The sequence below is a fragment of the Lipotes vexillifer genome, unplaced genomic scaffold (genome assembly GCF_000442215.2).
Source record: "Lipotes vexillifer unplaced genomic scaffold, Lipotes_vexillifer_v1.1 scaffold1186, whole genome shotgun sequence".
Classification (NCBI taxonomy): Eukaryota; Metazoa; Chordata; class Mammalia; order Artiodactyla; family Lipotidae; genus Lipotes; species Lipotes vexillifer.
This window is the reverse complement of record NW_006785484.1, coordinates 809,587-825,484: the sequence shown is the minus strand read 5'-3', so window position 1 is coordinate 825,484 and position 15,898 is coordinate 809,587. Positions and strand designations below refer to the sequence as shown.

The 15,898-nt window shown below is 44.8% G+C and overlaps 1 non-coding gene across 1 annotated transcript; it reads right to left on the bottom strand.

Moving 5' to 3' along the window:
• Nucleotides 1-1,343: 1,343 nt before the first annotated feature.
• TRNAG-UCC (transfer RNA glycine (anticodon UCC)) lies at nt 1,344-1,417 on the bottom strand. Its single transcript has one exon. It is a non-coding gene; the product is annotated as a tRNA-Gly (tRNA).
• Nucleotides 1,418-15,898: the final 14,481 nt, after the last annotated feature.

The following is a 15,898-nucleotide window of genomic DNA, read 5'->3' as shown; positions in this document are numbered from 1 at the left end:
GGCCTCTCGCTGTTGTGGCCTCTCCCACTGACTGGAGGGACTGGAGGAGAGAGGAAGGTGACGCCAGACTGTTAATTTTCACGATACGCGGGCCTCTCGCTGTTGTGGCCCCTCCCGTCGCGGAGCACAGGCTCCGGACGCGCAGGCCCAGCGGCCACGGCTCACGGGCCCAGCCGCTCCGCGGCACGTGGGATCCTCCCGGACCGGGGCACGAACCCGCGTCCCCTGCATCGGCAGGCGGACTCTCAACCACTGCGCCACCGGGGAAGCTCGATGCCGGACTTTTATATTCTGGTCTAGTGGAGGTGGTCAGAGGCCTCCCTGACTTGATTCAACATCCTCTTAGCCATCCTAACCTCGCTCACTCCCTTCCAGGTGCCTGTCTTACTGCTGGTGCCTGTGGGGACTGGGCTGGTCTGGGAGCAGTGGGGAGGAGAAAGCCTCATTTTCCGGTTCATCTCCTGGCGAACCTGAGGGTCCCTTACCTTTGGAGCTGACCACAGTCACTGAGGAAATCTGCATGAGAGCCTCGGGCAGAGCCAGGCTAATCGAGGGAGCTGTTTCATGAGGCTGCTCAGAGAGTCCAGGACTACTTGGAGGCTTCTCCCCTCACATCAGAAGGAAGGGAACACAGGAGAACAACAGGAGAGAGGCCTCCGTGTACCCACGTCAGTGCACAAACTCCAAAAGGGTAACACATGGAAACCAGGCATTTCTGCCCACTTCTGTCTCTCTGATCCTTAGTGTTATTTAGGCCTCTGTTTAAATACCTTCTCCACAGTAAGGGCTTTCCTTACCGTCCTAGCTAAGGGTCCACCTATTCTTTTTCTCTCCAGCTTTATTGAGATATAATTGACTCACTCTTATGGCATCAAACATCAACAATAACTGAGGTTGTCTTGATTATTTGTCTGCTAATTTGTTCCTCTCACCAAAAGAGGAACTAAAAGATCTCATGTAGCTCCATGAGATCCGAAACCTGGTCAGTCTTGTTCCTTGTTCTATTTCAGCATCTAAAGCAGTGCTGGGTAGAGGAGCTACTCAGTAGTGTTTGTTGAATGACTGACTGATTGCATTATGCATTTACCAGCTTTCTCTGTAAAGAGACTGTCATGGGAGACGGTTAATATGGAGATCATATGCACTGATTCTATTTTAAAATTTTCATTAATGAGAGAGTAAGAATAAAGAGGGGCAAAGGCAGCATATGGGACTTAGGTTAGACGTCAAAAATTTCCTGTCTAAGGGTGAATTGGGTAATTAGACTGCGCTGCAGAGGGAGGCTGTGTAAACTCCTGTCAAGTATTTTTTTTGGCCACATCGCATGGCATTCATGATCTTAGTTCCCCCGACCAGGGATCGAACCTGTGCCCCCTGCAGTGGAAGTGCGGAGTCCTAACCACTGGACCACCAGGGAAGTCCCCTGTCAAGTATTTTTTTAATGTGGGGAATATCCTCAGGGACATTTACAAGTGACCCCGATACTTAGTTCTTATCTGCAATCTCTCTCTAGAGCCATGGTTCTCAACTGGGAGATTTTTGCCTCCTGGGAGATGTTTTGAAGGTCACGCACAGGAGCAGAGCACTGCTGCCGTCCAGGGGGTGGAGGTCAGGGATGCGGCTCAACATCCTGTAATGTGCAAAACAGCCCCACAAGGGAATTGTCCTGCCCAAGATGTCTGGTAGTGCCAAGGTTGAGAAAACATCTGTTGGAGATGTTTCAGTTTGCTGTCTTCAAGGGCCCCACTGAATCCAGCTCTGTTCAGGGATTCTCCAAAGGACTGGACAATTAGGAGAGTGAGTGTGACACAGAAAAAAAGTTTCATATTTGGGGACACAGTTCAAGGGGTGTGTTGGCCAAAAAGGAGCCAATGGAAGACCTACTATGATTATTATTCACATTTGTGCATTGAATAAATATTTATATGTTCTCTGCATGATGCTAGATCAGGGGCTGGTAAACTTTCTTAGAGAGCCAGATATTTTAGACTTCATAAGCTATAGAGTCTCTGTATCAGGTCCTCAACCTTGACATTGTAGGGCTAAGGCAAACATGTTAATGAATGGGTGTGGCTGTGTCCCTAAAGCTTTATTTACACAAACAGGTAATAGGCAGGATTTGGTCCCCAGACCTGGTATCCTAATCCCTGATGCCACAGAGATGAAAAGAGCAAAGACTGGGCTCTCAAGGAACTCAGCGTCCAGGGGAAATTGACAGGTGAATAAAGCCCAACTGCTGTATGAAGAGAGGAGGCCTGATTAGCAGATTTTCTGAATATTGTTATTAGGTCCAGTTCCCTTGGTCAACTTGGTCAACGACGTCAGTCAAGCCTGACCTGTGTTCTTTCCATATCTGAAGGCTCTTCTAACCACCACCATCATTCTCATGACCACTGAGAACTCCAACAATGTCCAAAGCAGCAGCTGGGCTCAGTGGTGGGGTCACCAAGAGTCTTCGCTCTTTTCTCTCCCTCTGAGCCCTTTATAACTAACAGTGAGTGTGATGATTATGATGTACTTAGATGGCCTCCTGCCTCTGCCTTTCACACGGGCACCAGGGTAAGCCCCTTACATTGCAAATCCGACTGTGTGAACCCTGCTTGAACCCTTCCCTGACTCCACTGCCCTTGTGGTAGTTGTTGGCTTCACGATGATGTGTACACACACACACATGCACGCATGCATGCACACACACACGTGTTATTTAGCTTTTATTTCAAAATAGCAATATAAAAAGTGCCAATGACTGTCGGTTAAATATGGTCTTACTTCTCTAAAATCCAGACCTTTGCTTATGTGCCCTAATGCAGTGGTGCCTGAGTGTGTGTGTATACATGTACACATATATAATATAGGTACACACGTAATGTGTATATACATGCATATATAATATATCACATTGTTTTCTTAGAATCTCTTCGCTTATTATTTGTATTATGGGGTTAAGAGGTTATGTGGATTTCAGGGGAGCTTTAGAAGCAGGTATAGATACAGGTGCATTATCTGAAAAACAGTTTTAGGGTAATAAAGGTTGCATTATTCAGGAAGCCTGTGTGGAGAAGGTTGTGTGTGTCGGGGGGTTGCACGGGTGATGGGGATGGATGGAGAGCAGAGGAAGGAGCAGAAAATGAGGAAGGAGGGGTCCTGAGCCAGGGTAGTGGGCACACCGGTCTGAGCTGCAATGCCTGCTTCTCTAGAATCAACAATATCGTTGCATATTTTAATTTTTCCCCCAACAGGCATTTCCCAAGCTGTGCACTGGACTAAAAAGATGAATCTTAGACAATAGCCTACCTGGCATTTTGCTGATTTTAATGTGTTTATTGTGTAAGTTATCAACAGAAGCCTTAAGGGATTTTGGAAATGGGGCATGTTAAAGACGAAAGAAAAAGAAAAAGAGAGAGAGACAGGAAAGATATTTTCTTCCCTAGGTGTTGTCTTCTTAATTTGCATAAATGACAATAGTGAACATCTTGATTCACTGCCACCTTTGTAAAGCTGGTAGTTGGAAATCAGCCACCATATATAATAATAACCCCTATTTATATATGACAGGCCCTGTCCCCGGCGCGTCACAAACCTTCTCTCAGTCAGTCCTCTAAAAATCCTTAAGGAGCTGTTCGTGCTCATTGAAAAAAAAGCAGAGGAGGCACAGAGAGGTGACATTTCTTGTGTCAGTTCACGCAGCCAAAAGAGGTGGAATCAGGGCTTCCCACAGACTGACCCCACTCGGGAGCCAGGGTTACTTCACTGGGGGTGGTGGCAGCCTTATCAATAAGGAAGATCAGAAAGGTCCACATGGAAACATGAGTTCATGAGCCCTGGGCTAAAGTCCACTGCTACTAGCCACTGCGCTTAGTCCTGGCTTTTCCTTTTAAATAAGACTTTTCTTGGATTAAAAAAAAATAACACAAGAACTTGGTAAAAAATATCAAACACCACAAAACTCAAAAGTGCCCCATCCAAACCTAGTGCTCCTTTCTGGTCAGTGCAGAAATATTCTCTCCATAAACTTAAGTGTATGTATATTCACACACATTAAATCTTATTTAAATAAGATTTTAAGTAAAAGTTTTATATAAAAGGAAAACCAGGACTAAGCTCAGTGGCTAATAACAGGTTATTTGTTGGGAATGATTTATATATTATTATTATTATTTTTTTTTGCGGTACGCGGGCCTCTCACTGTTGTGGCCTCTCCCGTTGCGGAGCACAGGCTCCGGATGAGCAGGCTCAGCAGCCATGGCTCACGGGCCCAGCCGCTCCGCGGCACGTGAGATCTTCCCGGACCAGGGCACGAACCCGTGTCCCCTGCATCGGCAGGCGGACTCTCAACCACTGCGCCACCAGGGGAGCCCTTTATATATTATTTTTAACACAAAGGTGAATGTTATAGACACTTGGTGTTTCCATTAAATAATAAATCTTTGTGATTGTTCTCTATCAACACACAGAGATTCACTTCATTCTTTTAAAGGGCTCTATTGAAACTTCTGGTATGGAAAACTGAAAAATGCTTGTGCAATTCCAACGTGGTATGGAACCACGTGGTGGTTTTCTACCAACGTGGTGTGGTAGAAAATACCACACATTTAAATAGTGCTGTACCTGTATTAACTCATTTAATCTCCTACCTACCATATGAAATAGGTATTTTAATAGTCCTAGTTTTCAGATGAGGAGACTGAGGAATAGGGAAGTGAAGAGGCTTTTGCCCAAGATGACACATCTTGTAAGTGGAAGAGCTAAGATTCAAGCTAGTGGGTCTGGCACCAGGTTTTAACCATTGCCCTCTAGGTGGAGGCAATATCCTTATGCACACCTCTTCGTACACATGCCCAGATAGATGTAAAAGATAAATTTGCAGCCATAAACTTACAGGTTGAAGAGAATAAATGCTTCAAATTTTGTCAGCTATTGCCAAATTCCTCCTTAAAAAAGTAAAACCATTTCTGCTGCCAACAACAGTGCATGGTCCCATCTGTGGAGTGTCAGTTCTTTATTATGGCAGGGGGATAAATGGAGTGGGCTCCTGTCTTAACAATGAGTGTGCCTCTCCTTTGGACAGAACAGAAGCCAGCTGAGTTCATCTTGTGTGACTCAACTGTCTTGATTTCATCATCCTCTGGCAGAGTAAGCTTATCCCACAAGCCTCTCTCCTGTGTTGCCCCAGTGGGGAAGTCACCATTGCTAGCTGCCTAGCAACCATACCAGCACACACGGAACTACTCATACAGCGCTTAGCACAGGCAGACACCTGAGCCTCTTATTACCATTGAGTCACATTAATGAGCTGATGACGTAAGCAGATCAAGGAGGCAGGGGATGATGTGGAGAGAGGAAGGCTGCTGGCAAAGGGGCTTCATGTGCCTAGACACCAAGAGAGCTAGTGGCTCGTTTGGATGAACAGAACTTTTGGCGTGTGGAATATCAGCTGAGGTCATCACATTCCTCCACCTGCCTCTTGGTGGCCAAACCTATTTGTGCAATTAATATGGAATGCTCTGGCTTTTATCAATGGAGCTAGAGTAGAAGATGATATGGAAAGAGAAATACTCTTTATCTCAAGTGTTGCTTGACACCAGAGGCCTTAAACTGTTGGCTGGAGAGCTGTGTTTGGCCTGAAGATACATTTTTTAATTTTTGAACTGCACAGGGTATTTGAAAAATCTGGAGTGGTTGCCAACAAGTTAAAAATCAGAAACTCTCACATAATAGCTTCTTCTAAAAAAAAATTTTAAACTGGGCTTCCCTGGTGGCGCAGTGGTTGGGAGTCCACCTGCCGATGCAGGGGACACGGGGTCGTGCCTCGGTCCAGGAAGATCCCACATGCCGCGGAGCGGCTGGGCCCGTGAGCCATGGCCGCTGAGCCTGCGTGTCCGGAGCCTGTGCTCCGCAACGGGAGAGGCCACAGCAGTGAGAGGCCCGCGTACCTCGAAAAAAAAATAAAATTAAATTAAAAACTGGCAACTCTGGGTCCAAATTTCTGCATGGACATGACTAGCTCCTTACCCCCTTTGGACTAAGCAGGTGCTCTGTAGTTTGCCATGCTCCCCACCACTCCCTGCTGTCTTCCATACTGGCTCTCTTGCTTCATTCCTGCCTGGCTCCTAGAGGCATGTGACTTCAGAGTGGCGGCTCTGGGTTCGTGACAAGCAGCGTTCAAGTGTGTGTACGCATGCCTGGCATAACGCGAGGGCTCCATAAATGACAGTTGCAATAATATTTGACTCGAGCAATGGGAGTTGAAGGGACACTGAATTACAGCTCATATTAATGTGTTTTCAAAACTATACCAATGATCAACATATCACATTTAAAATTCTCACAAATACAGCAGAGATGATATTATGATTATTACTACTACAGTGATGATGATAATGGATTATTATTAATTATTATTATTATTAATTATTAGAATAATAAAAGCTCAGCAGCTCAAAACTTCTTCAGGGGTGTCATGAATAGCAAGTCCAGAAAAGGATGCGTTTTGTAGGTTGATTGAATTCAAATGAGATACCGCCTCCTCCAGTAATTTTGTTTTCCTGTTGAGACTTTTTTCAAAATCCTAGATCTGACTTGGTGCGATTTAGAGATGGCTCAGTTTGTTTTGTTTTTTCTTGCATCAGGGACTTCTGTGTGGGTCATGCTCAGGGAAGTGTCCGGAAAAGGGAAGTTTGGTGGACAGGCATCCCAGTGATTTCAAGGCAGAGTGAAAGCAGGGAAGGATCCGTGGCCTGATCAGAGTCAGCAACGCCAGACTTAGCACTTCTGGAGTCAACCTTACCCTGTGATGCATGGGCTGATTCTCAGAGTGAACCTTAAAATTTGCATATGAAGATATGAAATTCTTTGGGCTCTTTTCCAGTGGGCCCCTCAAAGCCTCACCTCTTCCTCAGTAAGCCCCAAGTGCTAAATGATATTCACTGAACCATCAAAGGTTCTATTTTTCTCAATAAATAAAGAGCTTCCATCCTCAACTCCCAAACCAAAGGGCCCATCTCAACTCCGTGAAAGAATTCCTAAGCAACCTATATTAACAAGTTGTCACATACCAACATTTCTTATCAAATACCATCCTAAAAACACGGCCTGCATTATTATTACTTTTTCTTGGTATTTAAGCTGATTAGAAAGTTGGTTCTGTATTTGATTAAGTTCTGCAGAAACTGGACTTGTGATGAATCATTAAACAGAGACACATTTTTTTTTTTTTTTTTGGTACAGCAATAAAGCCTCCAATGATTAATTAAGGGAACAATGCCAAAACAAGTGTCTTTGTTTAAAGCGCAGTGGACAAGACAGCCTTGGGAAAGTTGATGTCTTAAGTAGACACCACAACATGTTTTTAATTATGTTCAGGAAGACGAACAAGAATAGGAATCGCCAACTGTTTAGAAAGATAATTTTCTTTTTTGAAGAAAGATTAGAATTAAAAAAAACAAACAGAGCATTATTGATTTAACACAAATGCCATTTGTTGGGCCTTTTGTAATTTCCTTATTAGTGTCATCATTCTAGAGTTCACATCTCCCCTTGTGTTATAGCGTTTGGCATCCGTTCAGCTCTCAGCAATATGATACAGTAAACATGCAGTGACTGCTCATATTAAAATGTTTTATTTTTTGTAACTGTACAGATGATCATGCAGTGCAAGTCCTAAATTATCCCAATCATTACCCAAGCTAAGCGGAAGAGAGGGAGCCGGGGGCCCGTCTCTGTGAGATGAAAAGGCAGGCCGAGGGTGGTGGGCGAGGCTCTCAGTCAGAAGAGAAGCGACTGCAGAAAAGTTCAGGCAACACCAGTTCCCCGTCGCACCATCATGAGAACAGCCCACCGCTCGGTTGAAACAGACATCAGCTGGCCTGGATGATGTACAGAGTGAAAGATGCATTGGGAAGCAGCTTACCTTTGGGTTATACCAGGCAGTCAGATTCCACTTGGATCAAAGCGTCCTATCTCGATATTAAAGGTAATGGTAGATTGAACTTTAAACAAGATCGGCTCTTTTCAAAAAAGACCGGCTCTTTAAAAAAAAAAAAAATTAATTAATTAATTAATTTTTCGCTGCGTTGGGTCTCTGTTGCTGTGTGCGGGCTTTCTCTAGTTGCGGTGAGCGGGGGCTGCTCTTCGTTGCATTGCGCGGGCTTCTCATTGTGGTGGCTTTTCTTGTTGCCGAGCACAGGCTCTAGGTGCGTGGGCTTCAGTAGTTGTGGTTCAAGGGCTTAGTTGCTCCACGTCATGTGGGATCTTCCCGGCCCAAGGCTTGAACCCGTGGCCCCTGCATTGGCAGGCGGATTCTTAACCACTGAGCCACCAGGGAAGCCCCAAGACCAGCTCCTAATTGCAAAATGCTGAAGACAGAATAGGAGCCTAATGGTTTGCCCCTTTTCCCCCCAAAACTGTCAGGAAACGGCCTCAACTCATTTGGCGATCGATGGAAATATTGCGTGCGGAGTGGAAGCTGTGAGCTGTGTGTCAGGAAGTCATTTAGATGTATGGCTCACGGCAATCTCCCTTGTTGTCCATCCCACTAAGCTCTGAGAAATGGTTAATTATTCATTTTGCTAGTAAGTAATGGCTTTATCTTATCATAAGCATGAACAATATTGGAGACCAGCTTGAGAACGGTACAAAGATGCTCTGTCTTTTGTACATTCCTTGGTTTCTTCTCTCTGCTAATGTGGTTTGAGTGTCTTCTGGGCACTGGGCTCTGGGCTGAATGCTGGAGATCTCAGGGTGAACAAGCAGCCCCTCTCCCCAAAGAGCTCAGGCTCCAGGCTTGGAGAACTGAAGGGGATGCATTTCTGTGGAAGGACATGCATTCCAGGCACTGGCAACGTGGAGGCAGAGGAAGGATCCAGGCACAGCTGGACACCGGCTCGGCTTTCTCCTCAGGAGGATGCTGGCGACTTGCAGTGCTGAGATTGATTCAAGAACCCAGAGAACCTCATGTTTGTCAACAATCCCTCATATCAGTGTGGCAACCTAAGGCCCATGGGCCAAATCCACGCTGCTGCTTTTTTCCGTAAGGCCTGAAAGCTGAGAATCGTTTTCACCTTTTTAATTGGTAAAAAAAATTAAAAAATAAAAATTGTAATAATATATTGTCACATGCGAGAATTACGTGAATTTCAAATCTTAGTGTCTAGAAATAAAGTGGTGTTGGAACACAGCTGTGCCCAGTCTCATTGCATGTGGCTGCTTTTGTGCTGTGGAATGATTCAGCTCTGCATTTCAGCCCAAAGCGGCTATGAACAATCTGCCGAGAAATGGGTGTGGTTGTGTTCCCAGCACAACTTTTCTGCTGGTTTTCATAGTTAGCCAACTCTGCCTAAACCAAAGTCCATAGGTTCAAGGCAAAGATTCAGCTACTTTCTCATCTCTGACTGATTATCATGTTGAGAGAGAGGGAACATAGGAAACCACGGACAGGAAGAAGCCCCATGGACAGGAAATTCCACATCCTCGGCTTAGTAAGAAGGGAGCCTGTAGGACTGGGCTGATCCATAACCAATTCGCAAGGTGACAATTGCATTCACCAGAATTCCCCTCAGTGAAGGCGCTGAGTGTTCTAAGGAGAAATACTTTATTGAGCCACTCGGGATATGAGTGGGGAAATGAGGTCTCCTGAGAGGGAAAAGTGTCACTGGTCGCCTTTCCAGAGAAGGCCTTGTTTTGCTGAGCGTGTTGGAATGTTTGTGGGAGAAACTGGGGCTGAGCTGAATTGCTTCACTTAGCAGAAAGAAAGCAGGACTGGCATTGGTGGGGACAAAAGGAATCAAGGAGAAAGCTGTGGGCCCCATGCAGAGAGGGGAGAAAAGAAATCTCTGAGTTTTCAGAGAAATGTGTGAGAAGCTTTATCAGGTGTTGCCAGGGCAGGGTGAGGTCACCCCACTTCTGTGTTCCCCTTGTGAAATTCACTGCCATCTCCATTACTCATTCGTCGGTGCTTTGGTGAGGGAGGGTCCTTTCGAGGGAAACTGATGTGGTGCCCTGTCCTGCTCGGGGTTGGCATCAAGTGAAACTAGAGGTGACGTGTTAGGCTTAGGGAAATGCGGGGACATGGCTGACATTTGGTTCACATCTTGACGGCACCTCATTCAGGTCTGAGCAGACACCGTGCCCTCTGCGGGGCCTTCCCTGGGCACCTATTCTTAAGTTGCTTCCTTTCCCTCATTCTTCATCCTCCCCAATCCCTATGCCCTGGTTTAGTTTTCTTTAAGATACCTATCATCACCTGACATACTCTTATATAATTATTTGTTTTTGTGTTGGATGTCTCTTCTCCCTTATTTAGGGTCCATGAGAGAGAGCAGAGATGTCGTCCGTTTTGTTCAGTTCGGCATCTCCAGGGCTTAGAACAATGCTCAGCGCGTATTAGATAGAATACATTTGTTCAGCAAACGGCCAGGAGATGCAGGGGTCCCTACTCATTGCCACAAGCCTGCGGAGTAGCTCCTGTTGGCCCACCTGCCACATCGGGGGCTGTACCTTTGTACTGGCCCCTCCTTAATTCAAACCTGAGCCATTTCTCACCTGGAAGACACCAACGGTCTCCTAAATGACCACCTACTTCCACTCCTGCCCCCTCCAAATCTGGGTTCTACGCCACAGTCTATCCTTTTCAAGATGTAATTCGGATAATGTCACTTCCTGGCTTGAAGCCCTCTCACTGCTTCCTGTCACTCTGAGAACAAAATCTATGCGACTTCTCATGGCTCCCCTGGGTAACTGAGCTTTTACCTAAATGGTTCCATCTTTATACTACTCGTTGCTCCCTGTGCCCTAGCCACATCCCTACCCACTGTGTTCCTGCAAAACATCATGCTCTCTTCCCTTTAGGACCTTGACACTTGGAGGTTCTGTGCTCCCCGAGTCTCCCTTGACTGCCTCCTTCACATCACTGGGGCCCCAGCTCAAAGTTCAGGCACCTCAGAGACGCGTTCACTGACAATCCGTCTAAAGTCATCCGCCCCAAATATGATCACTTTTTATCACATCACCTTGTTCTGTCATCTCTTCCTTTTGGCTCCCATCACTAGATGTAATTCTCTTATTCGTTCTGTTGTTTACTAGTTTACAGTCTGTTTTCCTTCCCTAGGATGTTGGCACCTGGATAGCAGTGACCTTGACCATCTTATTAATTGCCAATACCTAGAATAGTACATAGCACACCATAGATGCTCAATAAGTACTTTTCAAAGGAATGATTGAATTGATCTGACAACAAAAGAGTGGCTTTTCTACTCATCTTTCAGTGCCCAGTTCCTCCAATAATATGTGTTAGTCCCTGGTAGTTCTGCCAACGTAATTCTTACAGATCCTTATAGATCACATGCCTGTGTATTAGGTGCATGTTCTTAGCTATCCCTTGAAGTTACAACGAGGTTCAAAAATTAAGTGTGATGTAACTTTAAGTTTTCAGTTCGATGTTTGGAAGGGTTTGGAAGACCAGAAGTGGCCAGATAATCACCTCTGGGTCCATACTCTTTCTAGAGTTATTATAGTTATGTCTTTAAAACAAGGACATAACAAGGTATATCCCTTTTCCGGTCCTGCCATGAATTATCAGCTTCTTAAAGTGAAATCAAAGTCAATAGCCGTTTTGCAGGTGGAATGATTGCAGACTCCAGCCCTTGGTTGAATTAGCATGTAAAGGGAAGTCTTGGACTTGGGTAATTATAGGATATTTCCTTAATAAACCTTATCTGATCCTTTTCCCTAATAATTGTATGTAATTATATTTACGTGTGAGAACATTGCATATTAATGGAGACTAGGGCCCTGAGGATTTAAAGAACTTACGAGGCATTTGACTGGATACAACCAAACATTACATGTCATCCAAAGCACAGGGGGAGAAAGGAATTTGTCAGAAAGAAACCAGGTAATAGGAGAAACCCAACACGTTCATTAACTGATAATATTTTTATTAGGTTGTTACTTCCAAGTGTCTTTTAGTACTTGTACTTGAATTTAAATGTCTGAAAAGGAATGGGTATTCAGGAAAAGAAAAGTAATTACACCCTGTAATTCTGACTTAATTACAAGGAAATAGATGTAACATGATGTGATAAAAGTTATGATGGGCTCTTTAAATGATATATGTCATTAACATGTTAATTGGCATGAAATCTGAACTCAGAGCCAGACAAATCTTAGGTGAATATGAGGTCAGCTCCATTACAGGCAGCCTTATAATAAAAATTCCATAAAAACATTTAAAGTTTTATTCTACCATGTACTTTTTCCCGTTTACGTTCAATACAGTGAAATTTCAGTCCTGCTCTTTAAAAAAAGGAAGAAAAAAAGGCTATCCCCAAGACACTGAGGTGATTAGCTGAAATTTGTCATTGAGAAGACACAGAGTCAAGGCCAGATTAAATGGGAGAATGTGTTTTTTTTCTGAGCTCAAAGACCAAGTCATGTTCTAAAAATCCAGTTCTCTCAGCATTTTAGCATAAAGATGAGATGAAATGAATAAGGATTTTGGTTATTAAAAGACAATCTTTTCTTCCAAGACTCATCCCATGACCTGTTTATTTTATTTAATTATGATTTTTTGGCACATGGCTGTGGTAAGTAATCAAATGTGAAAAGAATACATCTACTTAGCAGAAGGAAATAGCCAAATTAGACCCTGGGTAACTGTTCTAAGAGGGAGTAGAAGGCCACAGGGAGCCTCAGAGCCTCAGACCTTCAGCTAGAAATATTTGACTCATATATTTGAATGAGAAGCTACCGTAGCAACTTTGCTATTGATTTGTTTCAGTATTAAAAGTACCAATGCATAGTCTAATTCTATAGCTCTCGGAGATGGAGAAGTTTCTGTGGGAGCCACGACACTGATGCCCCCTTTACATGATATTCTCACCCCATGCACACCCAGACTGGCATCTCTGTCAGCGGGGACATCTGTGAATATGAAAATGTACCTTGCATGGATGCTTCTCAGAGAGTTCCTCTCTGTTCCTCATCTCTTGGTGGACATTTATCCTAGCTTAATTCAAATGATTTTAAAAGAGAATGGATTCCAGAGCCTCTATGTTTGGTAATCATCTAAACATAAAGGAAAGAGGGATTCAGGTGGAGGGGAGGACCCTCAGGCAGAGCAGATTTTAGCGATGGATTTGCTATTTCGCAGGTTTGGAGATGAAGAACAGTGTCATGGGTAGAAGGACAGGATACAGATTCTGTTGAGTTGGACATGCCCCTGCGTGATTCACCCTTCTGACTCACTCACTTCCTCTACTCCACTTGGGGTAGAAGGGCTTTCTTGATGTTTTCTTAATAACCCTAACTCATTCCTGCCCCAGGGCCTTTACACGTGACAATCCCACTCTCTGAAATGTGTTTCTGCTACTTCCCTTGTTCATCAGGTGTCGGCTCAAATATCAATTCAAATATCCTCTGGTAGCCTTCGCCGGTTGCCCCGTAAACCAGCAACCCCTCCCACGTCTTTTACTTTCTAGTTCCTTCCTTTGCCTTGATTGTCTTCATATATTGTGGCAGATGTATATTTCTTTGTAGCCCGTCTCTCCCCTCTAGAACACAGGCTCCCTGAGGGCAGGCACCAATCTGTCTTGCTCACTGCTGGATTCCCAGGCTGAGAACAGCATCAGGCACATGGAGGGAAACACGCACCCATCACATGAGCGATGCAGGGGTGTATCCTGGTGCCCCATTCACCAGCTGCATGTTTTTGGGCTAGTTACTTAATTCGTAGGTGCCTCAATAATCTCGTTGGTAAAATGGGAATAAGAGTTTTAAGAATTAAATGACTGAATGCACGGAACCCTCTTAGCATAGTGCCTGGCATGGGATAAGTAAGTGCTCAGCACGTGTTGGCTTAAAAATGGGAGGTTTTTCTTTAGCAAATCAAGACAAAATAGGCTGAGAATTGAATTCCTGTCTGTATGTGGGTGACAGCTGAGGTGGGTGACGGGGGTCAGGAAAGCATCCTTCCTGCTCGGGTCTGCTGTGTGCTAGAGTTCCCAGCACATCTGTAGAGAATACATCTGTATACTGGGGAGGGATTGACATACACTCCTTAGTGTGTACGGAGCACCTCCCCTTCTTCACTGTGCCCAGCTGAGAGTTCAGTTAAGGTCAGGGCAGCCTTCTATCAGGGAAGCAGCTGAGGGCAAGGCAGGACAGAGCATGATTATAAGAGAGTGGACCCAGGAATCAAACAGGTGTTGGCTTCAAAATCCCAGTTCCCACTGCTTCCTGGCTTTGTGATCTTGGATGAGTAACTTCACCTCATGGGCCTCAGTTTTCTCATCTGCAAAATGGGACTAAAAAAGCATCTTTTTCCCCATAGGGATGTGGTAAGGATCAATTGAGATAATGTAAGCAGAGTCCCCAGCGAGGACCACGTTACAGAGAAAGTTTCAACACGCGTTGTCCATCGTGCTTCAAGTTATGCTGTGTCTCTGTGTGGAAACCACAGAAGGAATTCAACAAGCACTTGGTCTCAGAGGCTTAGCTATGATTAATTGAGCCCGAAAGCCTGCAGACATGAAAAAGCCCTAAGTTGATGCTAAAGGTAAAAAGGGAATAAATGGCAGCTGCCACGTGCTGAGTGCTGCTGTACAGTGTGTGGCCAGCCTGTGCCCGGCCACCACAGTCTCCTCGTCACACATCCAATGGCCACCCAGGGAGGTAGACCTCGCCCACGGCTTGAATCGAGCTTTTCCTAAACCACTCATTTAAGAAACTTCACCTGACAATCAAAACACAGACTCAATTCCTGGGAGCTTCTGACAGTCAGGCCGAGTTGGCCAAACACCAGCCCTCTTCAGACATTGGCCGCGGCCAGCTCAGCAGTCACTGGGCAGTGCCAACTCTTTGCCAGGTCTCCTCTGGCACAGGCGTGGGTTTCTGCACCTGTGGAGTATGACAAGGTGCAGGGGCCATGCTGATACACCAGCATCTCCCGCCAGGACCCGCTGGTTCAGTTCTATCTCCGAGGGTCTGTAACACTCTCCTTTCCATGAGGAATGTCTTCGGAGACTCCCGTCCACCAAGCCCTTCTGTAAGTTTCTGATTCAGAAACCACCTTGGAGGGGAGCTGGGGTGTCCCTCTCCATCTCCTCGGTGCCCCTGGATGAGCACCCCCTGCTCCTTACCTGTTATCACAAAGACAGGAAGCGCCATTCATAATTTAAGCCCGCCCTTTCTTTCCTACACGCCACCAACAAGAGCCGGATGCTGGCGGAAAAACTGAACTCTTTCTCCCAGGATACACTGAAGATCAAGCAGAATCTCATTAAATCTCACTTCAAAGATTCGTCCTTTATTTCCATACAAACAAGTTTAAATTATCGTGCGTGAATCTGCTGTTAGCAGGGACCCTGTTCCATTATGCATGGTTCCTTAGTGCTCGGATCATGAATAATGGGCAGTGCTCCATTAGCGATTTCCAGTAATATGCTAAACTTTGGGAGTGGTCACGTTATTGGGTTAAAGTTTCGTCGTTTGCATATTTATTTTATTCCTTACTCAAGCTATCATGCTCTGGTTCATCAGAATAGGTATTGCAATCTTGTTGTAATTAAGCACAGCATGTTGTAGCTATGATTTCTTTATTGTTATTACTATTATTTAATATGTATTGAGCATTTGCTGTGTGCAGAGGATAGTGCAAAGGATATTATCCTTGCATACATAGTGTTATTTAATCTTCACCAGAAGCCCATGAGATAGGTTTGATTCTTATTTTCCAGGTGAAAACACTGATAATTAGGGAGGGATCTAAATTGTCCATAGATAAGACTCGTAATAATTGGTAGGGCTGATTCAAATCAATTTGTCTGACTTCAGATACTCTTAATTATAATATATATATATACATAATTATTATTATTTTTAATCATGCTATTACTTTCGGAAG